The sequence below is a fragment of the Oncorhynchus masou genome, unplaced genomic scaffold (genome assembly GCF_036934945.1).
Source record: "Oncorhynchus masou masou isolate Uvic2021 unplaced genomic scaffold, UVic_Omas_1.1 unplaced_scaffold_594, whole genome shotgun sequence".
NCBI classification, from domain to species: domain Eukaryota; kingdom Metazoa; phylum Chordata; class Actinopteri; order Salmoniformes; family Salmonidae; genus Oncorhynchus; species Oncorhynchus masou.
Window position 1 is genome coordinate 467,708 of NW_027012364.1, and position 13,141 is coordinate 480,848.

Sequence of the window (13,141 nt, forward strand, 5' to 3'; positions counted from 1 at the left end):
TTTTATGAATTAATTATCTTTGAAAGACAGGGTCCTGAAAAAGGGATGTTTCTTTTTTTTGCCGAGTTTTGATTTATGACCACATTGAAAGATGAGAGTCTCTGGGTGTTCTCTGTTTTTCCTCTCGGACGCCCACAACAAGCCTCAGAACCAGATTTAAACTGAACGGGAAGTATAAATGGAGATAGTTTAGGCACTAAAATAAGTCGATAAATACATGATACATGTTTCCTGATCTGTCTTATCTCTCTCAGAGAGAGGACAGACACTCCAGAACGGACTTCCTTCAGATTATTCTGTCTGACGTTGTGATACGAAACCAAAGTTTACAAAGGCAAAACATTTGCAGTGGTTTAATTAAGGAGGATGATGGAAACTGGCCACTTGAGTTATATTTCATGAGTTATATTTCTCCTGTGTTTTCCCATCTTACTGGCCAGCTACTACTTTGTGTCCGGCAGAGATGTTTACAATAAGCAGAGAGGAAGAGGTGAATTGACAGGGGTAATTTGGTGGAAGAATCACTTCCACCAATAGAGGATTTTTTTGTATGGAGGTCAATGAAAGAGTGGTGAATTTGGTCAGCAAAAAAAAACCTATGGCTTATTTGCTGCATGTGGTTTATTTGATCAAATAGAAGTTTTGTAGTGATCGGGGTTGTTACATGTGCACTGATATAAATTGGACACATGACAGCCCGGCAACTTTGATAAAAAAACACTTCATATCGGAATAATATATATTTTTTTAAATAGGATTTTAAATCTAACCTTAACCAGTCTGCTAACCTTGTGCCTAAGCATGACCTTTAATTAAGACAAAAAAAGGTAGTCATTTTACGAAAAAGCTAATTTGGACTTTGTGGCTGTGGTAACTAGTGGAAACCGTTTTTCACACGCGTGTATCTGCCCTGTCATTGGCTAGAATGCTCCCACCTGATCTGCCCTCTCATTGGCTAGAATGCTTCCACCTGATCTTGCTTCCTCTCAACTGCCTTCCATTTTTAAGGCATTTTAATTGTTAGAGCGGCCACTATAGTAGCAGGTCAATATAATGGATAATCTGATATAGCAGCCACTATAGATACCTGGTCAATATAATGGATAATCTGATAGAGCAGCCATTATAGTACCTGGTCAATATAAAGGGTAATCTGATACAGCCTATACTATAGTACCTGGTCAATATAATGGATAATCTGATATAGCAGCCACTATAGTACCTGGTCAATATAATGGATAATCTGATACAGCCTATACTATAGTACCTGGTCAATATAATTGGTAATCTGATATAGCAGCCACTATAGTACCTGGTCAATATAATGGATAATCTGATAGAGCAGCCACTATAGTACCTGGTCAATATAATGGATAATCTGATAGAGCAGCCACTATAGTACCTGGTCAATAAAATGGATAATCTGATATAGCCTATGCTATAGTACCTGGTCAATATAATGGATAATCTGATATAGCAGCCACTATAGATACCTGGTCAATATAATGGATAATCTGATAGAGCAGCCACTATAGTACCTGGTCAATAAAATGGATAATCTGATATAGCCTATGCTATAGTACCTGGTCAATATAATGGATAATCTGATATAGCAGCCACTATAGATACCTGGTCAATATAATTGGTAATCTGATATAGCAGCCACTATAGTACCTGGTCAATATAATGGTAATCTGATATAGCCTATACTATAGTACCTGGTCAATATAATGGATAATCTGATATAGCAGCCACTGTAGTACCTGGTCAATATAATGGATAATCTGATATAGCAGCCACTATAGTACCTGGTCAATATAATGGATAATCTGATATAGCAGCCACTATAGTACCTGGTCAATATAATGGATAATCTAATATAGCCTATACTATAGTACCTGGTCAATATAATGGATAATCTGATATAGCAGCCACTATAGTACCTGGTCAATATAATGGATAATCTGATACAGCCTATACTATAGTACCTGGTCAATATAAAGGGTAATCTGATATAGCCTATACTATAGTACCTGGTCAATATAATGGATAATCTGATATAGCAGCCACTTTAGTACCTGGTGAATATAATGGATAATCTGATATAGCCTATACTATAGTACCTGGTCAATATAATGGATAATCTGATACAGCCTATACTATAGTACCTGGTCAATATAATGGATAATCTGATACAGCCTATACTATAGTACCTGGTCAATATAATGGATAATCTGATATAGCAGCCACTATAGTACCTGGTCAATATAATGGATAATCTGATACAGCCTATACTATAGTACCTGGTCAATATAATGGATAATCTGATATAGCAGCCACTATAGTACCTGGTCAATATAATGGATAATCTGATACAGCCTATACTATAGTACCTGGTCAATATAATGGATAATCTGATACAGCCTATACTACAGTACCTGGTCAATATAATGGATAATCTGATACAGCCTATACTATAGTACCTGGTCAATATAATGGATAATCTGATATAGCAGCCACTATAGTACCTGGTCAATATAATGGATAATCTGATACAGCCTATACTATAGTACCTGGTCAATATAATGGATAATCTGATACAGCCTATACTATAGTAACTGGTCAATATAATGGATAATCTGATATAGCAGCCACTATAGTACCTGGTCAATATAATGGATAATCTGATATAGCCTATACTATAGTACCTGGTCAATATAATGGATAATCTGATAGAGCAGCCACTATAGTACCTGGTCAATATAATGGATAATCTGATATAGCAGCCACTCTAGTACCTGGTCAATATAATGGATAATCTGATAGAGCAGCCACTATAGTACCTGGTCAATATAATGGATAATCTGATATAGCAGCCACTATAGATAACTGGTCAATATAATGGATAATCTGATATAGCAGCCACTATAGTACCTGGTCAATATAATGGATAATCTGATATAGCAGCCACTATAGTACCTGGTCAATATAATGGATAATCTGATATAGCAGCCACTATAGTACCTGGTCAATATAATGGATAATCTGATATAGCAGCCACTATAGTACCTGGTCAATAAAATGGATAATCTGATACAGCCTATACTATAGTACCTGGTCAATATAATGGATAATCTGATATAGCAGCCACTATAGTACCTGGTCAATATAATTGGTAATCTGATATAGCCTATACTATAGTACCTGGTGAATATAATGGATAATCTGATACAGCCTATACTATAGTACCTGGTCAATATAATGGATAATCTGATATAGCAGCCACTATAGTACCTGGTCAATATAATGGATAATCTGATATAGCAGCTACTATAGTACCTGGTCAATATAATGGATAATCTGATATAGCAGCCACTATAGTACCTGGTCAATATAATGGTAATCTGATACAGCCTATACTATAGTACCTGGTCAATATAATGGGCAATCTGATATAGCAGCCACTATAGTACCTGGTCAATATAATGGATAATCTGATACAGCCTATACTATAGTACCTGGTCAATATAATGGATAATCTGATATAGCCTATACTATAGTACCTGGTCAATAAAATGGGTAATCTGATATAGCAGCCACTATAGTACCTGGTCAATATAATGGTAATCTGATATAGCAGCCACTATAGTACCTGGTCAATATAATGGATAATCTGATAGAGCAGCCACTATAGATACCTGGTCAATATAATGGATAATCTGATATAGCAGCCACTATAGTACCTGGTCAATATAATGGATAATCTGATATAGCAGCCACTATAGTACCTGGTCAATATAATGGATAATCTGATATAGCAGCCACTATAGTACCTGGTCAATATAATTGGTAATCTGATATAGCCTATACTATAGTACCTGGTGAATATAATGGATAATCTGATACAGCCTATACTATAGTACCTGGTCAATATAATGGGCAATCTGATATAGCAGCTACTATAGTACCTGGTCAATATAATGGATAATCTGATACAGCCTATACTATAGTACCTGGTCAATATAATGGATAATCTGATATAGCCTATACTATAGTACCTGGTCAATAAAATGGGTAATCTGATATAGCAGCCACTATAGTACCTGGTCAATATAATGGTAATCTGATATAGCAGCCACTATAGTACCTGGTCAATATAATGGATAATCTGATAGAGCAGCCACTATAGATACCTGGTCAATATAATGGATAATCTGATATAGCAGCCACTATAGTACCTGGTCAATATAATGGATAATCTGATATAGCAGCCACTATAGTACCTGGTCAATATAATGGATAATCTGATATAGCAGCCACTATAGTACCTGGTCAATATAATTGGTAATCTGATATAGCCTATACTATAGTACCTGGTGAATATAATGGATAATCTGATACAGCCTATACTATAGTACCTGGTCAATATAATGGATAATCTGATATAGCAGCCACTATAGTACCTGGTCAATATAATGGATAATCTGATATAGCAGCTACTATAGTACCTGGTGAATATAATGGATAATCTGATACACCCTATACTATAGTACCTGGTCAATATAATGGATAATCTGATATAGCAGCCACTATAGATACCTGGTCAATATAATGGATAATCTGATATAGCAGCCACTATAGTACCTGGTCAATAAAATTGATAATCTGATACAGCCTATACTATAGTACCTGGTGAATATAATGGATAATCTGATACAGCCTATACTATAGTACCTGGTGAATATAATGGATAATCTGATATAGCAGCCACTATAGTACCTGGTCAATATAATGGTAATCTGATACAGCCTATACTATAGTACCTGGTGAATATAATGGATAATCTGATATAGCAGCCACTATAGTACCTGGTCAATATAATGGATAATCTGATATAGCAGCCACTATAGTACCTGGTCAATATAATGGATAATCTGATATAGCCTATACTATAGTACCTGGTCAATATAATGGATAATCTGATATAGCAGCCACTATAGTACCTGGTCAATATAATGGATAATCTGATATAGCCTATACTATAGTACCTGGTCAATAAAATGGGTAATCTGATATAGCAGCCACTATAGTACCTGGTCAATATAATGGTAATCTGATATAGCAGCCACTATAGTACCTGGTCAATATAATGGATAATCTGATAGTGATAGGTTAGGAGGAGAACTAACAGGTTAGGAGGAGAACTAACACGGCAGGTTAGGAGGAGAACTAACACGGCAGGATAGGAGGAGAACTAACACGGCAGGTTAGGAGGAGAACTAACAGGTTAGGAGGAGAACTAACACGGCAGGTTAAGAGGAGAACTAACACGGCAGGTTAGGAGGAGAACTAACACGGCAGATTAGGAGGAGAACTAACACGGCAGGTTAGGAGGAGAACTAACACGGCAGATTAGGAGGAGAACTAACACGGCAGGATAGGAGGAGAACTAACAGGTTAGGAGGAGAACTAACACGGCAGGTTAGGAGGAGAACTAACACGGCAGGTTAGGAGGAGAACTAACACGGCAGGTTAGGAGGAGAACTAACAGGTTAGGAGGAGAACTAACACGGCAGGTTAGGAGGAGAACTAACACGGCAGGTTAGGAGGAGAACTAACACGGCAGATTAGGAGGAGAACTAACACGGCAGGTTAGGAGGAGAACTAACACGGCAGGTTAGGAGGAGAACTAACACGGCAGGTTAGGAGGAGAACTAACACGGCAGGTTAGGAGGAGAACTAACATGGCAGGTTAGGAGGAGAACTAACACGGCAGGTTAGGAGGAGAACTAACAGGTTAGGAGGAGAACTAACACGACAGGTTAGGAGGAGAACTAACACGACAGGTTAGGAGGAGAACTAACACGGCAGGTTAGGAGGAGAACTAAGGCAGCAGGTTAAGAGGAGAACTAACACGGCAGGTTAGGAGGAGAACTAACACGGCAGGTTAGGAGGAGAACTAACACGGCAGGTTAAGAGGAGAACTAACACGGCAGGTTAGGAGGAGAACTAACACGGCAGGTTAGGAGGAGAACTAACACGGCAGGTTAGGAGGAGAACTAACAGGTTAGGAGGAGAACTAACACGGCAGGTTAGGAGGAGAACTAACACGGCAGGTTAGGAGGAGAACTAAGGCAGCAGGTTAAGAGGAGAACTAACACGGCAGGTTAGGAGGAGAACTAACACGGCAGGTTAGGAGGAGAACTAACACGGCAGGTTAGGAGGAGAACTAACACGGCAGGTTAGGAGGAGAACTAAGGCAGCAGGTTAAGAGGAGAACTAACACTAACACAGGAGACTGAGGTTAAGCTTAGGAAAGGGTTAGGCTTAGCCAAAGTGCTACATTTGTGAACATATGTTGTCCCCAACTCAACCACTAGATGGAGCTGTAGGCCTACAGCTCTACTCCATCAAGCCACAACCGTAGAACCATAAACAAACCTTCTATGGAGACAAATCATCAGAATCATATAACACCGGAATGCAACATCCATCCACTTATATCAGCACATCTGTAACAGCCTAAACATTACAAACCTATTAGATCTAATAAGCCTCATAGAACTCCACACTCTCATAGAACTTGTTCTCTCCTGGCCTACCTGGTTAAATAAAGGTGACATTTATACAAAGAAAAGACCTACATACAAAACAAAAAGGGCTCATCGCACAAGGACAGATTTAGGGTCAGAGTAAATCCTCTCACTTCGCCTGTTCCTCCTCTTATCTCTTTCACCAACTTGACCGCAGAAACTTCTCCAGACATGTATCAGAGAAGAAGATGCGAGAGATGTTACTCAGCGCAAACTCTGTCCACGAAAATAATTCAAAATTCAAAAAAGAGCTTATCTCACAAGGACAGATTTAGGGCAGAGTAGATCCTCTATCCTGTTGTCATAGAGATGGAGGACTCATGGATATAATCTGTTTTAGCATGGACATTGCTCTTGAGGCCTCCCACCATTTTAAAGTAGTCAACTGGGTAGGGATTCCTATGAGTTGTGAGCAATCAGCCAATGAAGAAGAAAATGTACTACATTAAAAATGGAGATATCCTCAATGGCACTGCCCATGCTGTCACAGAGGCTATAATGGCTAGATGCTCCCACCGGATCTCACCTCCTCCCGCCTGCCTGCCATCTTTGAGGCCATGCATTTCCTTTGTTGGAGTGGTCACTGGAGTATCTTCTCAATATAATAGACAATCTTTGCTTGCATGCAGGAACATTGGTCCATTATGGGAGGGAACCTGCCTGTCTAGGGAGACTAGTGATGGACAAGTTGGGCCTATTTGAAACGTCACCAACTCCTGGCAACATTTACCAGACAATATATAGAAGGAAAAACTAACTGAACATAATTTATGATGGTTTATATTTTATTTTTGTTTTGGAATCAATGATTATAGTTTTAATTATGACTTTTAATAATTTAATAATGAATAAATACAAATGTATATCAGTAACCCCCAATCATCCACCCCCTTTCTTCTGCCAATGACTGGAACGAACTACAAAAAGCACTGAAACTGGAAACACTTATCTCCCTCACTAGCTTTAAGCACCAACTGTCAGAGCAGCTCACAGATTACTGCACCTGTACATAGCCCACCTATAATTTAGCCCAAACAACTACCTCTTTCCCTACTGTATTTTATTTATTTATTTATTTTGCTCCTTTGCACCCCATTATTTTTATTTCTACTTTGCACATTCTTCCATTGCAAATCTACCATTCCAGTGTTTTACTTGCGATATTGTATTTACTTTGCCACCATGGCCTTTTTTTGCCTTTACCTCCCTTATCTCACCTCATTTGCTCACATCGTACATAGACTTGTTTATACTGTATTATTGACTGTATGTTTGTTTTGCTCCATGTGTAACTCTGTGTCGTTGTGTGTCGAACTGCTTTGCTTTATCTTGGCCAGGTCGCAATTGTAAATGAGAACTTGTTCTCAACTTGTCTACCTGGTTAAATAAAGGTGAAAGAAAAATAACATGTTGCCATGGGGCAACATGAAAATGAAATAGCAATTTTCTGACTAACTTCCTGTAATTCAAAGAAAACATTTTCAGTTTTACAGATGATTCTACTCATGTTGCCATGGGGACATGTTGCCATGGGGTGAGGCAAATGTAAACAGTTTTTAATATGATAACTGATGATTAATGGGCCCCACCCCGGTTGGTAATTCAACCATGCTTACCACAAGTTTAGCGACAAGACTAATTTACCAATCTAAAAACATGTAGCTAACATGGGCTAATAGACTGACTGCTGATGCACAACCACATTTACAAACTGCACCGTGTGTTTTCTATTATTCTGACGGTCAACAGGAAGTTGAGACCCAGGCTGAGTTCCAAAACAATGTTTTTTATTATTGGTTGCGGGCCGCCAGTTGCACGTCCCTGGTTTAGTGAAGAGACTCATGTTCTGCTTGAGTTCATTTGAGTTGCGATCCGTTTATCTCGCCCGGCGCACCGGGGTTTTCATTCTGAGAAAAGGCGTGCTGATGATTCAACCCGGGGTTCATAACGCGCATAGTTGAGCCGGTGACGTTATATCGAGCGCATCTGCAGTTCGCCAAACGGACCACCGCCTTCCTGATCTGTCACCAGAAAGTTTTAACTTAATATTTGATTTAGCCCTACATATAAATAGTTAATATGCACATTGTTGAACGTCACATTTACTTGACGAGACAAACTATTTGATTTAATGACGGCTACACATAATTCCGATGCACGTCTCCTTTCAGGAAGTGAACGTGAGCCAGTTTTTCAGATAATAATCACCTTAATATGCTGTCATTCACCGACAACAATAATACCATACCTCATAGCACCGTAAGCCTTTCTCACATCACATTGGATCTTATTGATTAGGCTAATCACTATGAATCAATACCAATGTAAATAAGCCTAAAATAATAATTATTGAACGTTTAAATCAATATTGTATTAACTTGGCGGATGTCTTAACCCCTAAATCATCTCTCTCTTTATGATGACTTAACGTCTCAAAAATACTTTTCTACATTACATTGTAAAAGAAAGCTACAAACATCTGAAACATTTTTATTCGACGATAACGTCCGTTACTTCCTCTACTTCCTTATACAAATATTTCCTGTTTCAACTAGTGATGGGTCGTTCAATAACGACAGGTTGTTTTTGAACGGATCTTTTTGGTGAACGTCGGTAACCGAATTGTATCGGTGAAAGAGCCGTTCATTTCGCTCCCTGGTTTACATACAGCTACGAGGTGCTTTTTGAGCTCAAAACAACGATTACCTGCAGATAAATTACACAATAATTCTATGAAGAGGGTGAATCCTTACTGCAGAAACAATAAATAGCTGGCCCAGCGCGTCATTCTTGTCAAGGCTTTGTTGTGCGTAAAAAACAAACAGTTGATCTAATCATTTAAATACTAGTTATCGAAAAAAAGAAAAACGCCCACTTAATTTTTTGGTCAAAACCTTTGTATTTTCCTGATGTTATGAATTTTAGTGACGTTGCCAGTTCTTGTTCCTGAATGTATTTCGTTATTTGGTCCTCGAAACTTGAACTCGAGATTTACCATTTGGAGATTGCAACGTTACCCGCAGCCATATGATTGGTCGGGTAAGCTAATGCGTCATCACACGCCCTCATCTGATTGGTCGGGTAGGCGGACCTTCTGACTTTGTGGATGTGGTAACTAGTGAACAAAGCAGATCACCACCTTTCTGAGTTTATCAACTTAATGTCGCATTCAAAACCACAGGGATCTCGGTAAAAAACTAAATCTGACTGGGAAAAATCGATTTGAACCGTCCTCTTTCTCGAGAGCTGACATCGTATTTTTCAGAGCTCCCAGTTGTTCCCAGTTGTTGTGATCGTGGCATAAACTTTTCACATAAGCCCTTCATTTAGTTTCAATACCCGTTCCCGCACGTCACTTTTACTTGCCCGAATTGACGAGAATGACTTTTATTTTTCAAAGAAACTAGTTTACGTGATACACGTCTTCCTCCGGGAAGTGAAAGAGCGCAAAGATAATAATCACGATCATGTGAAGTCAATCTCCCAAACCCTACCTACCTCATAGCCCTGTAGACTATAATATAACAGTGATTCATATTGACAAGGCTGATCAATATGAATCAGCATCAATGAAAGGAAGCCTAAAATAATCATTATTGAAAGTTGAAATCAGTATTGTAATAATTTAACAATTCTGTGGGTCTTACTTCTCTGTGCGATGGCCTAACTTCTCCGAACCACTTTTCTACATAAAATTGTAAAAGAACGGTACAGTACAAACCTTAGAAACATTTTTCTTCTACCGATATTGTCCATTTCTTCCTTCACTTCCTTATAAATGTACTTCCTATTTCAACACAGTGGGCTGGTTCAACACATATAAGATTATATTACATATTCACATTTATGTCATGTAACGTTTTCATGCACTTAATGCCAGAATTCAGCCCATGAATTCATATTCTACCTGGTAAAAGTGTATTTTGTATTATTTTATATCAGGATTTGATTGAGTGATGTTTTGCAGTGCTACCAGCAGAGGGCAGTATGACAACAACCAGGTTCGGCAGAAGGACGCAAGACGGTCATATCTGTGTTGTTATGGTAACATGATAGGATGGGTAACCAATGACAGACAATGATTCTGCCAACCCCCCAAAAATATTGATTATACTGTATAGCATAGGAAGTTAAAAATAGACTATTTATAATGTGAAGTGACATTGAACTAATCACACTAATCAAAGACACATTCACACACAGAGACCAACACACATTCAGAGATAGACATGAACAGACAAATACATTCCATTCATTTTCCTGTCATTTATTGAAAATGTATTTGACAGAGATACTTCACATCAATCATCATTTCTGTAAATGTGACAGATTTAGCCAGCTAGCTAGTTTAACTGCAGTCCCTGGGCAGGTAGATCAACGTAGGTTGAACAGCTCCTTATATGTCCTTCAGACACTCTCAAGTCATTGGTAAAGGAGTGACAGGTTAACAGCTCCTTATATGTCCTTCAGACACTCTCAAGTCATTGGTAAAGGGGTGACAGGTTAACAGCTCCTTATATGTCCTTCAGACACTCTCAAGTCATTGGTAAAGGAGTGACAGGTCACACAGCTCCTTATATGTCCTTCAGACACTCTCAAGTCATTGGTAAAGGAGTGACAGGTTAACAGCTCCTTATATGTCCTTCAGACACTCTCAAGTCATTGGTAAAGGAGTGACAGGTCACACAGCTCCTTATATGTCCTTCAGACACTCTCAAGTCATTGGTAAAGGGGTGACAGGTTAACAGTCCTTATGTCTGTCAATGGTCAATGTGTTCCAGACATGAGGCTCTCACTGAGAAAACTGCTGATAGACGGAGGTGGTTGTGTTGATATTCAGTCTCTCTCATGAACCTCTAACAGGCCAACACTGTACAATGTATTCATAAAATACATTTATGTTGAATGTGTGTAGGACTGACTGACCCTCCTGCTAGATAGGTGTCCAGCTAGGTACCTAGTGGAGGACTAACTGACCCTCCTTCTAGATAGGGGTCCAGCTAGGTACCTAGTGGATGACTGACGGACCCTCCTGCTAGATAGGGGTCCAGCTAGGTACCTAGTGGAGTACGAACTGACCCTCCTGCTAGATAGGGGTCCAGCTAGGTACCTAGTGGAGGACTAACTGACCCTCCAGCTAGATAGGGGTCCAGCTAGGTACCTAGTGGAGGACTAACTGACCCTCCTGCTAGATAGGGGTCCAGCTAGGTACCTAGTGGAGGACTAACTGACCCTCCTGCTAGATAGGGGTCCAGCTAGGTACCTAGTGGAGGACTAACTGACCCTCCTGCTAGATAGGGGTCCAGCTAGGTACCTAGTGGAGGACTAACTGACCCTCCTGCTAGATAGGGGTCCAGCTAGGTACCTAGTGGAGGACTAACTGACCCTCCTGCTAGATAGGGGTCCAGCTAGGTACCTAGTGGAGGACTGACTGACCATCCTGCTAGATAGGGGTCCAGCTAGGTACCTAGTGGAGGACTAACTGACCCTCCTGCTAGATAGGGGTCCAGCTAGGTACCTAGTGGAGGACTAACTGACCCTCCTGCTAGATAGGGGTCCAGCTAGGTACCTAGTGGAGGACTAACTGACCCTCCTGCTAGATAGGGGTCCAGCTAGGTACCTAGTGGAGGACTAACTGACCCTCCTGCTAGATAGGGGTCCAGCTAGGTACCTAGTGGAGGACTGACGGACCCTCCTGCTAGATAGGGGTCCAGCTAGGTACCTAGTGGATGACTGACGGACCCTCCTTCTAGATAGGGGTCCAGCTAGGTACCTAGTGGAGGACTAACTGACCCTCCTGCTAGATAGGGGTCCAGCTAGGTACCTAGTGGAGGACTAACTGACCCTCCTGCTAGATAGGGGTCCAGCTAGGTACCTAGTGGAGGACTAACTGACCCTCCTGCTAGATAGGGGTCCAGCTAGGTACCTAGTGGAGGACGAACTGACCCTCCTGCTAGATAGGGGTCCAGCTAGGTACCTAGTGGAGGACTAACTGACCCTCCTGCTAGAAGATCCACATGTCCAGGAGGCTGCAGAAGGAGAGAGGCTGTGTGGTTGGACCTAACTGACCCTCCTGCTAGAAGATCCACATGTCCAGGAGGCTGCAGAAGGAGAGAGGCTGTGTGGTTGGACCTAACTGACCCTCCTGCTAGAAGATCCACATGTCCAGGAGGCTGCAGAAGGAGAGAGGCTGTGTGGTTGGTCCTTCAGTAAGTTTGTTATTATAGTGGTCATGTTTGATTGACATTTTCTGTACATTGTTGTGACCCTGAATTTAAGCAACAGACAGCAAGAACATGTTGAACCATCCTGCCTGTCTACTCTGCCTGGTCTCCCCACCTCCAGGGGTTGACTACAACTGTTGATATGAAGCTCTATCCAAAGACAGGGGTCCAGCTCCCCAATAAGTTTGAACATCCTGGAACACGACTCAGTTCCTTTTCTCAACACCATGTCGGTGATGTCACGTGCCTTCTCTGCCCTCTCAGCGATTCCCCCTTTCGTGAGTCCATTTCCTCACTTCCTTCAGACAGATGGAGTTGTAATCC